This window comes from Netta rufina (assembly GCF_964035555.1).
Source record: "Netta rufina genome assembly, chromosome: 2".
Lineage (NCBI taxonomy): Eukaryota > Metazoa > Chordata > Aves > Anseriformes > Anatidae > Netta > Netta rufina.
Window position 1 is genome coordinate 23018393 of NC_140124.1, and position 21226 is coordinate 23039618.

Consider the following 21226-nt stretch of genomic DNA (forward strand, 5'->3'; position numbering starts at 1 on the left):
AGTCAAGACTATTTTGCCTACAAGAGCAGGTCACAGAATCAAGGGCTGGCAAAGAGTGTAACGTGCCTAAGGGACAACCCAGTTCTTTGGTATTCTCTCTTGGAGACCACCCCTGTGCAGTTTTTCTCCTTTCCAGTTCGTAACGAGGAGTAGCAGTAAGTAATGTAGGGGTTACTTGTTGCCTTGATTTGTTATTTAATCTTTCAATTTTCACTAATTGTGCTGTGCTTAGTCTAATTAAATGTTTCCTAGAAGGAGCTCATTGCTAAATGAGCCTATAGTTAAAAAAGGCCACATGTAGCATCTACCATGGCTACACATAGTCCTTCATTTTGTCACCAGAGAAAAGGAAGTCTTAGGGGCATCTCAGGAGCAGAAGAACTTTGAGATCCTCTACATGGGTGTGCACAGGGACAAGAGACTGCTGGAGCATCCACTGAGACAAAGTTTTTATGACACGTTACAAAAATAAAAGGATACCCTGAAGCAGTGTGCAGCTGCAGTAACGTCAACAGTGATGAGGTGAGTCCAAAACTGCTTTTGAACACAGAAACACAGGAAGGTAGATTCCTTCTGCTCATTCCCAGCCATACATTAACTCTTACTGAAGCAGCTGCTGACATCCCTGCATTGAGATGTAGGTAGCAATAATTTCTCTAAGTTTGCTTTTCATCTTAGAAAATCTAGCAGGCTTGATGTGACTTCGATCTCATTCATTTCCTAATTGTCAGGAAACTGTTTTGAATGATGAAAAGCTGTTTGAATCTCTGGAAGAAGGAGATATCTCCTCTGTATTTCAGAGTAAATCCTTCCCAAAGAACTCCTGAAATCATACTGCGGTGTTCAAAATACTTTTAGATTCTAGATTTTTATTTTTATTCTTCTTCTTTTTTTTTTTTTTCTAAAATACTTACATTAGCAGGTGAACTGCATAGGTTGTATTTGAAATTACTTGTTAACTTCCCCACAGTGGTTGTGAGTGCTAGCTATTGTGTCAGTGGATAAAACTCAGATCAAATGGCAAGACCTCTCTTTTCTTTCCTTTCAAAAGAGAATATCTCAGTGCTCATTCTTCTGTAAAGAAATAACCTTCTCCTGTGGCTGGGAGATGATGTAGTAGAGCACCACATTAGCAGAATTCATCCTGACCAGCTGTGCTGGGGCTTAACAAAAGGCAAGTCATTTACAGAATAGCTGGGTGACATTTTTGTACTCATCTCACAGTTTGGAAGGGCCTCTTTAAAATAATGTGCATGCTGGCTTTGGCCTCCTGCTTCATAAAGCTGTGAGCTTTATTTCTCTCCTGTTGTCAAGTACCCCTAGGGATCAAATGTCCTGCTCTCACTCCAGATGTATCTCCACAGCACTGAACAAATAAAAAAGTGGACAAGCTACTGAAAATGTCTAAGACTATTACCAAAAAAAGGCTCACATAAAAACAGACAAATTACAAATATATGTATATATATATATATTAGAAATGTCTTTGTTAATCTACTACATCAAGAAAAACATTCTGAATGTCATATGTTATTGAGCTATCTAAATAAGTGGGAGAATCAGAAGAATCATGATTTACAGCCCTTTTTTTGTGTTTAGCATCTTTTTTCTTTTTCTGTCTTTCCAAGTGGTGCAAGCTTATTCTGAAGACCTGGAGCCTCAAACACGTTGTGTAAGAGATCTTTCTAGGCCTCAGCCTCACTGCTGCACTCAGGCAGCAGCACTTGCCACGAAGTTCTCATGTAGGCAATGTACCCTAATTACTAACCAAGCAGTTGAGTTCATAAGAAGGTCACAATTTATGTATGCAGTGGGAAGGGGGATATTGATTGTTGGCTTATGTTAGTTATAAACAATTTCTGTGGTCTTGTAAATGAAATGTGTTTGAGAATCTGTTTTATTATTACTGAGAAAAAACCCTATCCTCATTATTAGCCTGCAAATCGTTGTAGAAAAGTACCCTGGCAAAACTGGCTGAATGAACTTATCCAATTAACCCAAGAATATTTTATTCCTTCGTTGTACTCTGTTATTGCATTTGACAGTTTTGCTTCTCTTCTGATCTAATTAAGGAATTTTGGCAAACATCACAGTGTTATAAATTCCAAAAATATGAACTAAACCTGTCTTATAGCACTTCAAATAAAGAGGAGAGATGAACTTTCATTTACTTCTTGAACTGACAGATGAGTTTTCATGAGAAATGTTGACTTCTGTTTTCGCTTGTATATAAATATATATTTATTTATGTATTTATACACACACATACATATATACACACTTGTTCATTATCATCTTCTAAATGTTTGTTTTCTCCTCACAGTTTATTTTTTATTTTCTGTTTATATTGATGGGGAAAATACTTTATGATGAAAATAAAACCAGCTGGCAGATCTGGTTTTCAAGTTCACATGTGTCAGGACAAGAGACTTCAGTCTTCCACTTGGCAAATTGGGTATTTATGATTGGGCAGTGTGAAGCTCACAAATTTTTCTGGGTCAGAGGATGGCAGGCATGAGATTGGTAAGTGCAGTGTTCATCCCTTCTCTGAGAAAATCAGAAAGAGATGAAAGTTTTAACCTGCTCTGGGGCTGACTTTCTATTCCCACCTTCTGTTTGAGTGTTCAGAGACATCATTGATCTAGAGGTTTTGCTATGATATGAGAACCCAATCCATGCTTTCTAGAAAGAAATCAGATCTGCAGGCTGTCAGATCCCCTAGCTGTTCCTCATGCAAGCCCATTGCTTCTTTGACTCCTACAGCTCATCCAGAAAATACTGGAAGAGAGCAAGAGCTTGCTTAAGACACCCCTCAAGGTGCAGTGGATTGCTGCTGAGCCCCAGCTGGAGCTTCACACCTCTGTTCAGGTCTGATCCAGTGCTGCAGGCACTGTGGGCATACCACCCCAAATCCTTATGGTCCCATGCAGCTCCTCCACCTGCTTAGACTGCAGTGATCTGGCTTCATACATCTCACAGCTCTATGGGAATTTTGAAGAGGTGAGACAAAAACATCCACACAGCTGGGATAGAGATATATAGCCAAGTCTTTTACATGTGTGCTGGCCCCAGCTGTGTTCTGACACAAGCTGGCATACAGCAGGTCTCTGATGTCTGGCTTTGGCAGAAAACCTTGCTCCTTATCTCCTGTTTATCCTGAAATCCATTTGAGACAGAAGCCATTATTGTATGTGGTATAGCACCAACACATTGTTAAGGTTGTAAGCACTACTTACATCAGAAATATTTATTTGTTACTGCCATCTAGAAGTATATTAATAAACTGCTGACTGAAGCTGTTAGTAACTGATATTGTAAAATACTGGCTATAAATATTTTTATACATGTATTTCCTCTCCACTTCTTTGATTTCAGTTAACATGCAGAAACTCGAGTTACTCCACTTCTTGTGTCTGGCTGGATAAATCAGACCCTAAAAAAGGAATGAACTAGAGATTACAGCTATGAGGAGAACACATCCCTTGTTGCTTTCCTGTGTTGCAGCCCCTAAAACACCACAAGGCAAGGCTGATCTGCCATGCTGCGTTTGGGGAAGCAGCTTGTATGTGAGCCATGCAGTTGGATAGACTGTAGTATTAGCACAGAGCCTCCTCTGGAAGTTTTACAGATATCTTTCACTAAGGGAAAGCCTATGATCTCTGTAGTGAGTATATCTAACAAGCTACCACTTCTCCATGGAAATGTTTCTGTTATTTTGACACAGAAAGGGACCTTCCCTCAGAGACTCAGTGTTTCGGTGCAGCTGATATGCAGCTTTTGTCAGTTCCTTTAAAACAATGAGGAAGCTGGTGAAAAGTCACATCTCCTGCCACAAGAGAAAAGTTATGAAGAAGAATACATACATTTTTTGCTACGTGCTGTCTAGTACTGATGGTGTTCATGAGAATGGACTGTGCTAATGTGCAATAATGAACAATATTTTTTATATTGTCTGCAGTGTAGAGGAAACATTCCTTGATTTTTCAGAGTGATGCCAGCTTCTAATTAGTAGTGACCTCAGAGAAAAGCTCCAGAAGTTTGCCGCCAAAAAAGATAAACATTGTAAATTGACGTATTCTAAAGCATTTAGCATTGTTTTAGCACGGCTCTGTGACGAGGTTTATGGGGCTTTTACCAAAGATTTCAGTGGAAGAAGGTTAAGGTCGACAGCAAAGGTTAAAAGAATACAATTATAAGTAAGTTTTCAGAAAGACGTTCTTTGTTTCTAAGAAATGAGGATGACTTCAAGCACATCTGCACAAGCTGGCTTTTCTAATCAGTGCATTCTTTTAGAAGACTATTTCCTTTTTAAAAACAATCCACTCAATCATAAGGAGCTATTTACTTTTTAATACCTGTTTTTTATTTTATTTTATTTTATTTTGCTTCTAAAATATCTCCAATTATCTATATTCTGAGCAAGTAAAATAAATTGATTTTTAGGGCTGATATGTTTTCATTGTTGGTATAAAAATACACATCTCAGGTTCACTGCTTTTTGGAATACCCACATCTCTAATCAGGGTTTGAGATGTTTCATCTTAGTGCATTGGAAGCAACTTATTTTTATGTCTGAAAAGATAATCAGATATTTAATTTGAAGTGAGAAAGTAGAGAACAGAGACTAGGTTATGGCAACCTTTTCTCGTTATGCTTTCATCTGAAGTTTATTAGACCTACTAGTGAGCTTTCCTGCATTTTAAAAATAGTTTCTAACTTAAAATTACAGATTCTTTGCTATTACACCTTCAATTCTGATTAGAAGTAAGAGTTACAATTTGTAGGCTAGGGGTAGATTAACAGAAATTGCTAGACTTTGCTGGTCTACCTGGAGCAAGACTGAGCTAGGGGACAAAAACACAAGTTTTAATAGCTACACACTTTGTTCTCATAGCTGCCAGTGTCAGACAGAAGAAAGTTGTCTTGATACTGTGCTTTGCTAGTGGAAAGCAAAGCACAGTATCAAGACAATGGTGAAAGCTTTTACACAAGACATGTCAGCCATGCACTGGGCCCAAAAGTTTGGGGAGTGACAAGGGAAACTCTCAGTCATTGCAGCAAATAGTAATCATGCTGCATGTGTCTCAGCACTCAGAGCTGATTGGCTACATGAGATGTTTCAGAGCAGCTGTGTCCAGGCAAAACAGCAGATTGAACACGGTTTGAGATCCACACCCAAAACTAAGGGGGATAAGTTATAGTGAAGAGAGCAAGCTGCTTTGGAGAAGTAGCTTTTGACTGGGAGATTCAGGAGCACCTACCCATTGCTCCTGAAAACATGAAGTTTGGTTCTGCATCATATGTAGGTAGGATTCATCTCTTCTAACTTTAATCACCTCTACTCTAAGTACCAACTTCAAGCCAAACACCAGGGCTTCTCCAGTAATCATCAGAAAGAGGCATGCTCCCACAGAAAGTCCTTCATCTGTCCCGGGAGAGTTGTTTGAGACAGGTGTGAGAGGTGGCTTCCTGGAAATGCCTATCACATTAGATATTTAAGGCAAGTAAGCTAGATCATGCTCACAAAGGCCCCCATCAACAATGGCTGTCCCTTACTCCTTAACTGGGCCAGTACATTTTGGTTCAGACCTACATTTTGGTTCAGTACTGCTTACCATTTTAAGACACATTTAAAGAACCTTTTCTAAATATGTCATTGTTTTTTTGGAAACTTTCTTTCCAAACAAAACTCGTGGTCATGGAGCAAAACATTTATAGATGGATAAATACACAAACTGTTCAATTTAAAGCTGTGTAAATCATCTTGGCTTCATTTAAGTTTATTCCATCTGCTTTTATCATCTGTTGTTGCAATAATTTATAATTCCCTCATAATATTAAAATGTCATTGAATCAAAAAAAAAAAAAAAAAAAAAAGCACATCTATCACATCTATGGACCTCTAGTAGCTAATGGCATTACATTCAGTAAGTGAAGCAAGTCATATAATTAATCATATTTCATCACCATAGATGCTTGTAATTGTGTAATTAATGTGTATTTGCATAATCACATAATGAGATCTGTATGATTCATGCTTTATGATAATCTGAATGCACAAATTTCCATCTCAGATTTGTAACCCCTTGCAAAGCTGTTATTGTTGTTGCTTTTTCCTCATTGAAGCAATATGAAGACCTGGTGAATAGACTAGTCTTGATATCTCAGGCTTCTTATTTGACTTATCCATAGAAATAGCTTTCTGTGCTTACTAGTTATTTACAAAGGAGTTTCTAATGATCAATAATTTATCAAGTATTTGAGTGGACAAACCTATTATTTATATTGGGAAAATATACTATGTAATTTCATAGAGTTTCCCGATTTTTTATTAACTGGCTTCTCTGTTTTAAATCTTTTTTAATAACCTTTTTTAATAATTGAAGAGAGGAACTGCTTTTTAGACCAAGTTTATGGAATAGGAATGCATTTACTTCGCATCTACAGGTTTCTGTTCCACTTGGTAAAAATGATTTTTCATTAACGTACTAAGAGCTTTTTATTGAATTTAACATTCAATTCACAGTGTTTAATTACATTTAATTCCAGACAAGATGAGCCAATCTGGGTAGTATTTAGATAAATGTAACTACCTTAAAATATCTTTTTTTTTTTTTCTTTTTTTTTTTTTCTCCAAGATATCATTTGTCAGGATCCAACCTGGAAAATATATTTTGAAAGCAATATTTAGAAGCAAGAAAACATGATTGCTTTTAGAGACATTTTATATAGCTGAAAACATATGTGTTTATAAATAATCCAAGTTGATAACAATAATAATAATAATAATAATAATAATAATAATAATAATAATAATAATAAAGCGGTATAAATAAATATTATAGTTACTACTTTATTCCTCAACTATCTAGGCCAAGCAAAGGTCTACGGAGACAACATCTCTCTGCATTTTGCCAAGACTGAGAGCATGTAGCAATGACAGATCTCTTCTAAATTGCAAAGGGAAGTACACAAAGTCAGAGCTGGACTCAGGTGTTTACACTGGTTTCTCTGTGACCCCTCTGCAACTGGCTCCAAAGTTCATGAACTGCAGCAGCAGATTTATAATGGCAGCTGTGAAACACACAGGTTGTTCCTGTTACCTTATGGCTTTGAACATCAATTTACTCTTACTTACTCTGCTTTTAAAGGTCTTTTGAGTTTTGATTTACACAGTGCTCTGAATTTTTGGGTTCTTTGCATCCAGAGGCTTCATTTTCAATCTCATAGGTGATCCAGGCCACTGGTTTTTATACCCAGTCTTTGCTGAGTCCATGGTGCAAAAGCAGAAGACAGGAATTTTTGAGAGGGGGCTGCACACTGCCAGTGTGACAGCAATGGGCACAGTGCAACAGCCCTTTAGCTGTGCTTAACACCAGCAAGAGACAAAACCAAGGAGAAGCAAAACGTTGTAACAGTTATTTGAGAGATTCAGATTCAAGGTATTAAAACTCTTTGGTCATTCATGATGAATATTTTGCATCTCTTCACAGGGGCATTGTCCAAATAGAATTCATATTTTAAATACTGTTTTTAAATCCAGTGTAATGAATTATAATTAAAAGGACAGCAAAATCAGAACTTCCCCATTCTCCTATACACTACTCAATTATTACTCACATTTGATTTCAGCCCTGCTAGCGCTGCAGTCAGATTCACTTTTGTTTACTCTGTCACTCCATCCTGACTTCCTGACATTTGTGCAATATTTCAGAGGTAACTTCTAAAATTTATTTCTTCTCATCAAGTTCCTGAAAACACTACTCTTAAAGTCAGTGGAATGATACCACCTGACTTCAGGTGCAGCTGTTCCACATCCTAACTTCAGTCAAACCAAACCTGAATTATGGAGTTAGGCAAAAATTCTAATTGTTGCATTTTGACCCACTTTTCATTTTTAATCCAATGTTATGTTACATAGCTAAAATATATTTTTTGGTAAAAGTTGTGAGACGTTTACTAAAAAAAAAAAGTGAAAAAAAAACAAAACAAAACAAAAAAACAAAAAACAAGATGGCAAATCTTTGAGAAGGCAATGCTCAAAAGTATTTGGGAATAAAGTAGAGATAAATTTATGTGCATACATATATATATATATATTCTGAATCACAGATGTTCTGTTCCCCTCTTTTTTTTTTTTTTTTTTTTTTCTATGGATTTTCTCTCTCCAGGCAGAGGGTCACTTCCTAGCTAAATAAATAAATAATAATAAAGAAACAGCAGACATCAAATCCCTCAAAAAAAAGTCAGATGACTGAACCACTGAAGATTCTGGGGACTTAATACACAAATCTGTCAAGACCTGTACTCATAGCCTAGCAAAGATTCATCTTTCTTTGGCACCTTTTTTGATAAGCTACCAGACCTACATTTATTTAACCCTGACACAGTCACAGTTGGAAGCCCATTTTACACACAGAGAAATTAGTCAAGCAATAACTCTGCTAAAACTCAAAAAGCCTCAGGCTCAGATGGGTATGACTCTGATTTTTGTATAGCATCCAGCCTTCCTCTCAAAATACCGTTCAATACTCAAACTCCTATCCCTTCAGTTCCGTCTCTCATAACATCTTTTATCTAAGGCAAAGCAAAACGTATTTTGTTACAAATAATAATACCTATCATTTCTCATCTGTAGATGTGAAAGCAATTTATAAAGCAGATAAGTATTGTCCTCCATTACTCCGTGATAAATCTGGGGGCAGCTGGCATCATGAGCTCTTAAAGAAATTAGACGCCTGTGGGAGAGAGATTATTATAGATTAACAAGAAGTTAACAGGTAATAAACAAAGAGAATGAATAAATAGGTACGCTTTACATTGGAGGGAAGTCATAGATCACAGGGATCTTTGTTGGATATTTTATAGTGTATACAGAAATGAAAGTGTATAAAGAAATGAAAAGGGTTGGGGAATGACGAGACTAATGATGATGCCAAATAATTCAGGGTACTAGAAATGAATACTGATTTCAAAGAGCAGAGGAGAAATGTCATGGTATCAAGCAGACAAGAGAATGATATGAGAAATTCTATGTAATAAATGTGAAGTGATGCACAAGGGGAAAATACAATCCATGATAGTAGGTTCTAAAGTAACTATTTCCATTCAGGAGAAAGAACATTTGGTTACAATAACAGATATTTTCAAACATCAGGACAATTCTCAATAGTAGGCAAAAAAACAAAGCAAAACAAACAAACAAACAAACAAAAAAAAAACCCACAATGCATATCAGAGGAATTACTGAGAAAATGATTGAAAACAAAAAATAAAAATAAAAATTCTTGTGCCATAACTTATGGCAATGTTTCTATTACATTTTGAAATGTGTTGTATAACTGGTCCTGTTCATCTCAAGCAGGATATAGTAATACTAGGAAAAATTCAGAGAGGAGAAAGAAGGTCAAAGGTTTGAAACATTTCTTTATAAGCAATGAAGGGAGCTCTGACAGGAATCTACAAAATTACAGATGACATGGGTAAGTGGAGAAGGAGTGGTTGTTCATTGTTTCTTGTTATCTCAAACAAATGGCTGAATCAAATGAAGTTGAGAGATGATATGTTCAAAATAATCAACAGGAGGCTTTTTTTTTTTTTTTTTTTAACACAGCTGTTCTTTAAACAGTGTAAGTCCTTGCTACAGGCTATGATAACACAGAGTGGACTTCATAAATTCATGGAAGGAAGGAAGGAAAAGGAGAAAAAGGAGAAAAAAGAGAAAGAAAAAAAAATCAAACAAACAAAAAAAAAAGACAAAAGAAAAAGAAGAACAAAAAGAAAAATGAGGAAAAGAAAGAACAAATAAACCCTAAACAGTTCTAGATTGTAGTTAAGGATGCGTTTCTTCTTCACCCACTTTGGAGCACTGACAGAGAGTTTCAATGTGTTCTCTTCCCTCCTCCCCCCCCCTCCCCAATATGGTGGTTGAGCCTTCTCTTCAGCTTTTTAAGAGTAAAATTCCTCAAAATTCCTCAATACTAAGTTTCTCTGACTTTTATCATCCAACTTTTTTTTTTTTTTTTTTTTAACTGCTTTATTCACTAATATTTACCTTTGATAATGTTTTATTTTCTTACAACCCTTTATCACTTATGGCTAGAATACTGCACAAGTCCTTTCATTCTCTTGTTCTTTGAACTTGGATTTCTTTCTCCAGCCCTCTTTTATGTAAACAAAGCCTCTAACTGTCAGATTGTAGAAGTGATGATGTACAAATAAAGCATACAGGGTTGTTCAGCACAGAAACATGACTGTATCTTCAAAGATGTTGTAACAGGGTATATGATACATAATAAGAATTCACTAAAAGGACATCTTACTAAAACCACAGTTGATAGCTGTGTAATTAGTTTTTCACTAACTGAGAAAAAAATACGGAAGGAATTCTTGACTATGAGGGTGGTGAGGCCCTGGCACAGGCTGCCCAGAGAAGCTGTGGATGTCCCATCCCTGGAGGTGTTCAAGGCCAGGCTGGATGGGGCTTTGAGCAACCTGGTCTGGTGGGAGGTGTCCCTGCCCATCTCAGGGGGTTGGAACTTTAAGGTCCCTTCCAACCCAAACTGCTCTGTGGTTCTGTGATTCTAAGCATATATGAAATGATAATAATACAGTTGACAGGTCTCTGATAATACCCGTTCTGTCTTGATATCTGCTTAATTTTAAGGACTTCAAGAACACCACTTAAAACAGCCATATGAAGACATAGCAAACAAAGTGATCTGGACTGACTGTGCCAGAGACATAAGATGTAATTCTCCTGTCTTCTGGTACTTTTCCAGTATGCCATTTCAGGTGAAGCTTAGGTTTTCTTCTCAATTTTAAAAGGCCTTATTTTCCATAAAAATAACAATAAAAAAAGACCCATGCTGTATTTCCTTTTCTTTCTCTCTTTTTTTTTTTTTTTTTTTTTTTTTTTTTTTACTCCTCTCTTTGATGGCACTTACACAGTCAGCCTGTGTGTAACTTCAGCTGTTTTTGTCCATGAGAAATGTGCTGGTTATGGTAAAGTACCTGATTTATGTCTGTATTCAAGCACTATTTTTACCAGATGATGTAAACTTCAAAATGATTACAGGGCAAAATGACCCCAGCAGTTAATAGTACCTAGATAGCACAATGAAGGAAGGCAGGGCTAAAATTTGGATGTGAAAACACATCTCATTCTACATTTTTGTTAAAGAAAAATTATTTTTCTTTTTAAATAATTTTAACCCTTCTATGTTATTCTAGGCACTTCTAACTTTACTGCAAACTAGTAACAACTTCTCCTAGCTGTTCCCCCATCCAAGCCCTCAAGATCAGGATCAAGATAAAGATCAAGATCTGTTCTTACATACTTGACATACTCCTTTGAGTATATTCAAGGCCCTCATGATCTCCACATCACTATTTTGTTAAGTCTATCTCTTCCAGAAATACCTTACTTTAATGAGGAGTTTAGTGTCTCATGCTAGAAAAAATGCTATGTATAAAGGATTTTTCGGGATTAGCTTCTTCAACTGGAAAGTTCTTATCTATGGAATATGCCTAGCCTCTTTAGGAAGCAGCAATACATTTCTGATTCAGTCATTTTTAAAACCAAAAAGAGGAATTACAGCACAATTGTAAACATATGAAAATACTAGAATTTCCCCTACCACTGAAAATTATATATATATATATATACATATATTATATATATTTTTTTTTTCCTATTGCTGTACTGCAAGGATACACATTCCTTTTGTTGAAAGAAAAAAGCCTTTCATATTTTCCCTGGGTATAATACAGACTACACATTGGGTGAGTAAGATAGGAAAGAATCATAAATTATTGCAAATAAAGAGATTTATGGAACATGTTTTAATGAAGTGTCAGACTATTCCTAATTAAAAGCACAGATCTCCTAGGGACTGTCTGATGATGACACCCATCTTTACTAGTTGCAGCAACAACCCCCAAAATGTTTCAGAGGTAGTTTGTTGTACAATCACTTAATATACAAGGTAGTCATAGTCAGTAACATCTGCTTCATCTTCTCTTTAGTTACATTGCTGTTGTCTAGGCTTCAGCATTAATCCAATGGAGTTAAATGTGTCAGAGAAAGAGGGCAAAATAGGATTTGTTAAATTAGAGTTTGAATACAGTCACAACCAAACAGGAAGATTAAGGCAAAATTCAGACTGAACTTTCCAACTGAAAGCAGGATTGGAGCCAAAGAACATTCTTTCAAGCAAACACAAACCACAGATTGTGAATCAAAGCTGCAAAGCTTTCTGAGGGCTGGACTCAGACTTGTGCTGAGGTCCGCCCACCTGAGGAACATAAAGGGGCCTTGAAGCAGCCCTTAATGTGCAGCAAAGGATTGCCCTAGAATGGAAAAATCTTCAGCTGGAATAAAAATGATGTTGCTATCTCTTCATCAGTCCCTCCGGCCCACAACATATAAGAGGCATGTCAAGGACAAAAGGGAGAGCAGGCAGAATATATGGTACACTGCACAGCCTTGCCAGCATAATGGGACTTTTGGATACCAGGCAGTAAAGAAGCACAGTCAGGTGTTATGATGGAAGTTCTCTCCTTCCCCATATTTCTTCCCTTTAAGGAATACCTCAGCTTCCAAAGTGGTCCCTGCCACTTGCTGGCAAGAACAGGTTTAAGGGTTTGCAGCAGGAGAAGGAGCAAGCTAGCACATCACTGGAAATCTCAAGGGTTAAATAGGAGAGGTTTATAGTTGTTAAAAACAACTTGTAACCTTGTGGAAATCTTTCACTATATAAAAGCCAGTCTCATTTTTGTTTCTGTTATGGCTGTAATCCAGCTGATTGTTTAGACAAATTAATGAGTCTGCGGCTAGCTAAAAGTGAGGTTCCCAGTGAAGTCAGTTTGGCTGCAGCTGGCCCGGCACTGGGGTCAGGCTGGGTTGCCCAATTTTGCTGTGTAGAGTCAATTGGGAGCTCATTCTTCATTCCCATGAGAGCACGTCGAGGTCAAATGGCAGCACAAAGGCCTTGGTTTATTAACACTGAGCTTATTTGCTTCCATGTCTCCTGGCAGGACAGACTGGATTCAGATCAAGTATGAGTCTCTGATTGTATTTCTGTCAAATTAACCATAACACATTACGGTGTTTATGTCAGCTGGTTGCATAAAGATGGATGATGCCTGATATGGCATGAAATTAGATATATTTGGATAAAAGATATTGGCCTACCATAAATCCCCAGGTTTCCAAGAATCTTTGAGCTCATTTAAAGGGGGAGAAATTTATTTCATCACCATGACTGAGGTGAATGTGTTCAGGCTGTGTGTGTAGGTACCCTCAAACTAGATATACCATTTCTAGGAACCATAGGATAGGTATAACTGGGGCTGACTGATGGCATATCAGATAAAAGGTCCCTTTCCACATAGACCAGTGTAGTGTAGTGGGTCACAAGGATCATACATGTATCTCAGTGTATATGACAGCATTAATCTTCCTTCAGCAGCAAAGCCAATTAAAATGCATCCTCCTTTTGATACCTGATTCCTGAACACTGCTCCTAAGCCACTCTACTCCCTCAATCCTGCTGGTGCCACCACATGAGTGCAGCACGGTATCTGGGATCACTTAAATGTCTGGGATGGAATAAAAGTCTATTTTGTCAGTGATGCAGCACAAATGCTGGCATTATCACCTAAAGGAGGCAGCCAAATCTGTAGTAGAATAAGAATGATTGGCCAGGCCAGGTGAGGGTGAAAATGCCTTAGACTAGTTTTGCCACAAAAGAAAACATTTTTGAACTGTTCCCTCAGGCAATCAAGTGCAGCCAAGCCTGCTTTGTCTCACTGCCCTTTAAAAATAGCCATGCTGTTTTCAAGATCTTGCAAAAAATTGGTAGGTGAGTAGCCAGAGTCATAGATTCTGATGGTATATTGTTTTAGTGTGCAGAGACATTGAGGTGCATGAAGGTAGTATACCTAGATGCTGCTATTGAGGGCTTTTGGTTACACTGAGTAGGCAAAATAGGAAGATAAATAGATTCACAAGTCCATAAGCAAATGATGACCCTAGGATAAAGTTTGATTTGCTTGGTCTGAGACTTCTGTGTGCTTTTTGTTTGTTTGTTTGTTTCCATTCAAGGATCTAGCTCTATTTCTATGAGTAATTTAGAAGGAAGTCAGGGTAGAGTAAAACATTTTAGCAAAAATTGTTGTGATAAACCTTAGAAGGGGTCCACTACAGCTGAAATTAACTGTATGGCATTACACCTTCAGAAGGAGCTAGTTTTCAAGACTCCTTCTTGACACAGCAGAGAGACAGTCACATCCAGTACATGTCACTGCATCCTTACACACTTCTGGGAGACGCAGGAAGAATCTCCCCTGGAGGTGCCTCCATCTCTTTGTTGACTGTAGATGAAGGTGAGATGAACAGTTTAGACTAACTTATAAATGGCAAAAGTTAGGAAAGATAAATACTACCCTTCACTCTTCCCCTTTGTGTTCTTTTTATCAAACAAACAAACAAAACCAGTTTAATTGTGACCCTTTTAATGAAAATTCTTTAAATCTGAGCACTGAAATTTGTTAATGATAGATGCTGGTAACTACAGCTATGTCAGCACTCAGCATGCGGCCCTCATTAAATCCCCAGAGCCTTTTCCAGAGCTTTCTCCAGGAAGCCTTTTCCATGAGGAAAGTTCATCCAGCTCTGGAGGCCTGTTGTGAACGGGAAGAGAACTTCAGGGAATAAACCACAGCAGCCATTTGCAATATGTATTTTAATTCAGGTGGTTTGCTGTTATGAGAAATGAAAGTTCTGAATGGTGCTACTGTCAGAGTTCAGAAGTTAAAACAAGCACTTAATGTGCAGGTTGTTACAGTAAATAACATCTCTCTGTGTTATGTAGAGCCACAGACCTGTAGCTCACTCAGTATGCTGCATTGCTGTTGAAATTCCATTTTCACTTAAAACACCTCTTTCAACAAGTTAATTTCTCATTAAAACCTGCCTTCTGATGGACATTTATTGTGGTGGTTCTCAATTCATTGCTTTGATTTTGAGAAGAAAATATTTTATTTTGTATTTAAAAGATTGTTACTTTTATTTTATATCTATTGCTTCTTGTACTTGTTTTCTTAACCAAAAATGTTTTTTGTAGACACAATATATTCTGAATTCAGAAAATGATTAACCAAGAAGTGGAAACACTAATAATAATAATAATAATAATAATAATAATAATAATAATAATAATAATAATAATAATAATAAATCTCTCTTATTTATTTATTTATTTATTATTTTTTATTTGGTGAATTTCTATGACAAATGGAGGAAAATTCATATTTAAGACAACTTTAAGGTCTACAATTAATAAAAAGAACAGAGAAATAGATTATGACATATTTTCACAGTAAGAATACTGAAATGTCATAAAATCCCCTTCAATAAATTCTTTCCAGTTATATACAAAAAATTATAATTATTATGTTCATTATCACATGAGATAATTTAAGCATTGACTACAGAAATGGTAAATATTCACATCCTTAGCTAAGGAAAATCATTCTGTTGCTGCCAAGCATGTACCTTCTAGATAATTGGAACTCTGCTGCCCTTCTCAAAATAACAAGCATCAAATGAGAAAGGAAGTTCCATACATTAGAAAAAAAAATAAAAAATGAGGTATGGTATTTTCTTCAGAAATCTGAAGAAATAACCCTTTTGGAAAATGTGCATTAGTGCTCTCACCTTTGCTGTAATATGTCACTACTTCTTTCAGAATAAGGTTATGATTTTCTTTGTTTCCTTCAGTGCTGTGACAATTTTTGTTCCCTCTTGATGCCAATCAACTGAAACACACTTCAGAATCCATTAGAAAATCAATACTGTTAGTGAATTGAGAGAAGTCAAAATTTCACTATTTTTCCTCTCCAATGAATATATCAATGAAAAATTCTTTCTGTTCAGCACATGTGGGAGATAAAAATTAAAAAGCAGAACTACACACTGATACACAGGTAGACCGAACACATGTACAGAGCTTTTAGTTACTCTGCTGTCATCAGATTTCACCCAGCACAGATGAAGTGTAGGGATGTGCTCACAGCATCAAGAAAGTGCCGATGAGGAGTAACTCCAAATCTGTATTTTTCTATCACATTTATAGAATGTCCATCACTGCAGTAGTGAAGCACTCACTGCCAGCAGAATTTTAATGCATTTAATGAAACATGGAAATCGATATAAAGAATTTCTCTGAGAATATTTTTTCTGTCAATAGATTTCTTGAAGATTCCTGGGATGCATAATGTATCTTGCACTTGTACTGGCTTATTTTGGAAAGTTAAGAGTTACTGAACACATTATGTTCCCGATCTTATCTGCACTGAAAGTATGTCATTGATTCTCATCTGTTATGCTTAATTGGAAGTTCTGAAGTAATTTTCTCCCTCTCTCCCCCAGTACATATTAAGAAAACACAGCTATTTGCATGATAAAGTACAATATGCAATTAAATTTGACTAGTTTAAAGAATTAGTGTAGTTTTAATGTAAATTCAAAGAGCTCTTGCTATGTTGCCTACCATTGCAGAAGTCCAGCAAATTTATTTGTGCAGGCATTTGATTAATTCTCTTCCTAGAGGCTAATTCTGCTCTCAGCACTTTGTTACAATTGCCCATCTAGCAACATCTTTAGACAAAAGAAGAGACTTTCTAATTTGCACAAAGCTGATCCTTTCCAAGGTTGAAAATTGGTTCTGATTTCACAGCAACCCAAGGCAGCCCAGAGTACAAACTGCAGAGACTGTTACTTGCACAGGAGAATTTGAATCTGTTACAAGCTGCACTGGGCCAAGCGCCAGTCTAGTTAACACTTTAGAACAACGTCTGCTGACCAGGCTAAAGCTTCTGTATAAGCCTAGAAAATTCTCCTTTGTGGTTTAACCCCAAATTCACACTATCTATTCACACTAAGGCTTCCTATCCCCATGTAACATGTTATTGAACCTGCAGCCCCTGAAATCTCCCTCACTATTTACATTCTCTTCCTAGATTGCAGCATGAACCTGATCTAAAACCATTACAAAGATTTTGCTGCTGCTGTTCCCACCTGCATTGGCTTCCCCCTAATCTTTAACAAAGACTTCAGCCCCTTGTCCCTCAATCTGTGCACCCACCAACTGACTTCTTGACTCTAAACAAGCAAAATTTTCTTCTCTCATTATCCCCCTTCTCCATTACAGTCACAAGGAAAGTGAAAAAGCTGCAACTCCAAGTGCAGGGCAGAAGAGCTCAGCACCAGCAGAAAAAGAAAGGTGAAAAGCTTGGGCTATGCCAGGTAGTGAGAGAAGATCTTTTGCATGAAAAAATTCTGCCTGACTGTCCTTCACAGGAAGATGGGAAAGGCAACACAGGTTGGACCATCTTCATTGTGGAGAGATCTGAAAGCCTCCTGTCAAAGTGGGAGCCCAGCACTGCTGGTGGCCCTATACCCCCTACTGATCTCTCCGTAAAACAGTCGTGTATCTGAGAAGTGAATTGACGTTTCTTGGAAGACTTATGTATTTTAGGGCAGCATGTGCTTTATCTTAGCAATGGTGCACTGTAAAGGTGATACAAATCCAAATTCAAAATCCATATCCATAAAACACATGAAGGCAAAAGCTCCATTCCCACTAACAGCTAACAGGAGTTCTGAATGAGTAAAGCCATTATTACTTGGCTAATACAGACACTCATGCAGAGAAATATCAACCCTTCTACTTTGTTCTTTTGTAGCACTAGGACTTATAAGACAAATAACATAGTTTTACTGGGAGAAACTGTTGATGTTCATTAATTTCTTACCTGTAAAATCCCATTTCTGTGGATTCCTATGTGTAAAGTCTGGTTACTTCTGCTTCTACTAGTATTACCCTGAGAAACTTTATTGCCTACAAGGAGGAAGGTATGAGATAATGCGATTACATATATAAGGATCGCTTAAAAATTTAGTGGCATTGCTAATTGATCTCATTATTCAATTAATGCTGGAAGGCTTTAGAAATCTAGTTTAATTTCTCTGTTCCCTGGAGTCAAATTGATAGGAATGGGATTTTATTGCCAAGAACCATCAATATTTACAGACTTGTATATTCACAAACACATCTGAAGGGTTTTAGTCTCAGTATCCTTCTGCTCTATTGTTCGCTCTTTCATCTCAGACATGGACAGAATGATTGATGTTTGGTCTGCAGATACTTAAAATAAAATACATATCACATTCAAGTCTCACTCTGGAAGTTAAATATCATTTTGACTGTTAGAGTGCCCTTCAACAAAACAATAAAATTCAGTTCCTATCCTTATGTGAAACCAAAAATTCCATCACAAATATGCATTAGCTTTGTTGTCTTTCCCCTGTGTTCCAAGCTCTTTCTGTTTTAAGTAGTACCCATGTGCATACACACAGCAGTTTCAGTTGTTTCCTTTGTCTTGTCCTTGTAGTTTGTTCACAATATATATTTTAGACTTTTTGAGTGCTCAGCTGTTAAACATCAAAGCAGACTTGATGAGCAGATCATAAAATAATATCATCTGCACTAAAAGTCAGAATATATGAAGTGTGTTATAAGTAGGTTAGGATAATGAAGATAAATTACAGGAATACTTGTGTAAATTCTAGATGAGGGGAAAGTAGTTAAGGTGTGACATTGATTGTTGTTATATTATTTGCTTTCATACTTATTTGCAGCCAGGCAAAACTCCCAAAGACTGCTTGAACACAAGGAACTAATGTCTTAATATCCATTGTTCCACATGAGAAGAATCACTCCTATCAACAGGATGAGCAAAGTGGTACAGTTTAATAGTTTAATTGTTTTTCTATACACCTGTGATCTCACAGACTGACAATTGCATTTATGATGATGTACCTGAGTGAAGGGACTTCAGATATAAGTGAAAGGTATGCTTTTTTTTTTTTTTTTTAGTGAGAAGAGTTGAGGAATAATACTCCTACTTTCTAAATACAGTGGAAATAGTGGTTTCTGTGAGAATCCATTCCGTGAATGAGTCAATTAAAAGAAATTCATATACATGGAAAAATAAATTGCATTTATTTGAATACAGCACTACCTGAATCTAAGCTAGAGGAGTTAGGAAAATATTCTAAAAACTCTGTTTTACAGGTAAGTAGATAGGAGTACATGAGTCAGCTCCAATGACCTTGCAGTTACCCCAGGTAAGAATATGATTAATTACTATGAAGTAGCTAATGCAAAATTACTGACTAACAGAAATTTCTCAGTGCGCAGTAAATGTGAGGTAATTTGAAGAAGATCACATCAGACAGATGACCTTGCATATTGAAGTAGTAAATACATGAATGACTTTCTACCCCACCCCTTTGTCTCAAATGTTTGTAAGCTTATCCATAGTAAGAGCAGGAGAAGAATATATGTTTTATGAAAAGAATATATGCCCAAGCTTTATCAGCTTTTCCTGCTGATAAAGTCCCTGATGAGTCAGATGCAACAGAAAAAAATGGAAGAAACTTTGGTGATAAGAAGGGGATGGAATTCAGAGAAAGCTTGCCTCAACAAAGCTTGCTAGTGAGCAAAATAACTGATTAGACTGTGAATTCTTTACATCTGCACCTGGCTTACATGCATGTTGAAGATCATCCACAATGAACTTTCTCTTAGAGCTTCCTCTTGAAATTGGAAAGATCATGTTTTATACTGATGTAACATATCCAAGACCATTCAGCTTTCAGTATATGTATTTTATGCTTATTCATGTTAAATTTAGTCTCATATTATCTCAATTCTCTTTTCACAATTTTTAGACTATCTTTAAGTTCCTCCCTGTCTTCCATTCTTTTGACCACCACAAACTATTTACTTAACTTTGCAAGTCACTTGGTCATATAAGCCTCATAATGACAAAGCTCCATGGCAAAACTATCTTGCACATTGGAGAAGGTGAGAATTTGGCAAGACCTTTTACTGTTTTAAAGAAAACATCTAATGATTTTATTGAGAAAGCCCATATTTAGACAAATAAACAACTATTTAATCACTGAAAAACTGTTTTAGTATGAGCAAAATCTTCACAATTAATCTTGTTTTGTTTTGTTTGGAGACACAGCAGAATTATCTTCAGTAATAAATTTCAGTGTACCTGTTGTGTTCCACTGTAACTGTTTCATTGTATCTCACCAACACTAACCAAGTACAAATTCTTGCTATATTTAAAACATTCTACACAACAGTATTTTCCAAACAAAAATTCTGTTTTCAAGATTAGTATATAACTTCACCAACCTTTTTGAATGAATGTGTTAAACTTCCATTGTCCTAGAACAGAGCAAATGTCACTGGAAGCATCAAAACTCCTCCCCAAAAAGCATAAAATGACAGGTTAGGAGGCACCTCTGGAGATAATCTATTCAAATCTCCTTGCTCAATGCAGGGTCACTAAGAGCAGGTTGCTCAGGGCTGTGTCCAGTTGGTTGTTGAATACTCTGGGAAAACTGTTCCAGCTCTCATTACTCTCATTAGGTACCTTTTTCTCCCCTGTCATAGCCGAGTAGAATTTCCCTTGCTGCAGCCTGTGGCCATTGCTTCTCATCCCATCCATTTGCTACTCTGAGAAATATATTATTGATATTAGCCTTCAGAGTTGTCTTTGAATAGTAGCCCTACTCTCTAGCATTTGAATATTACATCCAAGTATGTTAACATCCTTAAAGTTGTGGAGGGTGTGCTCCATCCCATTTTCCAGGCTGTTAATGGACACAACAATCAGTACTGACCCTGGTGTTGATCCCTGAGAGATGCCAATAGCCAGTAGCAGTTTGTCAGTTGGATTTTGTAGCATTGGTAAAAGCCCCATGAACCCAATGGTCCAGTCAATTTCCCACTCAAGTAATCATCCATTTATCTAGTCCATATCTCAGCAGTATGGCTATAGGGATGCTATGAGACATGCTACCGAATGGCCTTGCTAAAGTCTTGTTTCTTTTTCTCAGTCCATCTTCATGTACATCTTCACATGAATCTCAAGGGTAAATGACAGGACAGTGAGCTAGTTTTGAGATGGTTTGTTCATGAATTGATGATGGTACAGCAGGGTAGGAGGGGAGCTTAGGCAGACCATAAGATCCTAGGCGTGGTTTGCTTCTTGCTGTGGACTGCATGTTACCTGTCCTATTGTTTGCAGGTTAGTTTATATTTAATGACTGCAGAAGTTTTTTCAGGTCCCAATGTGA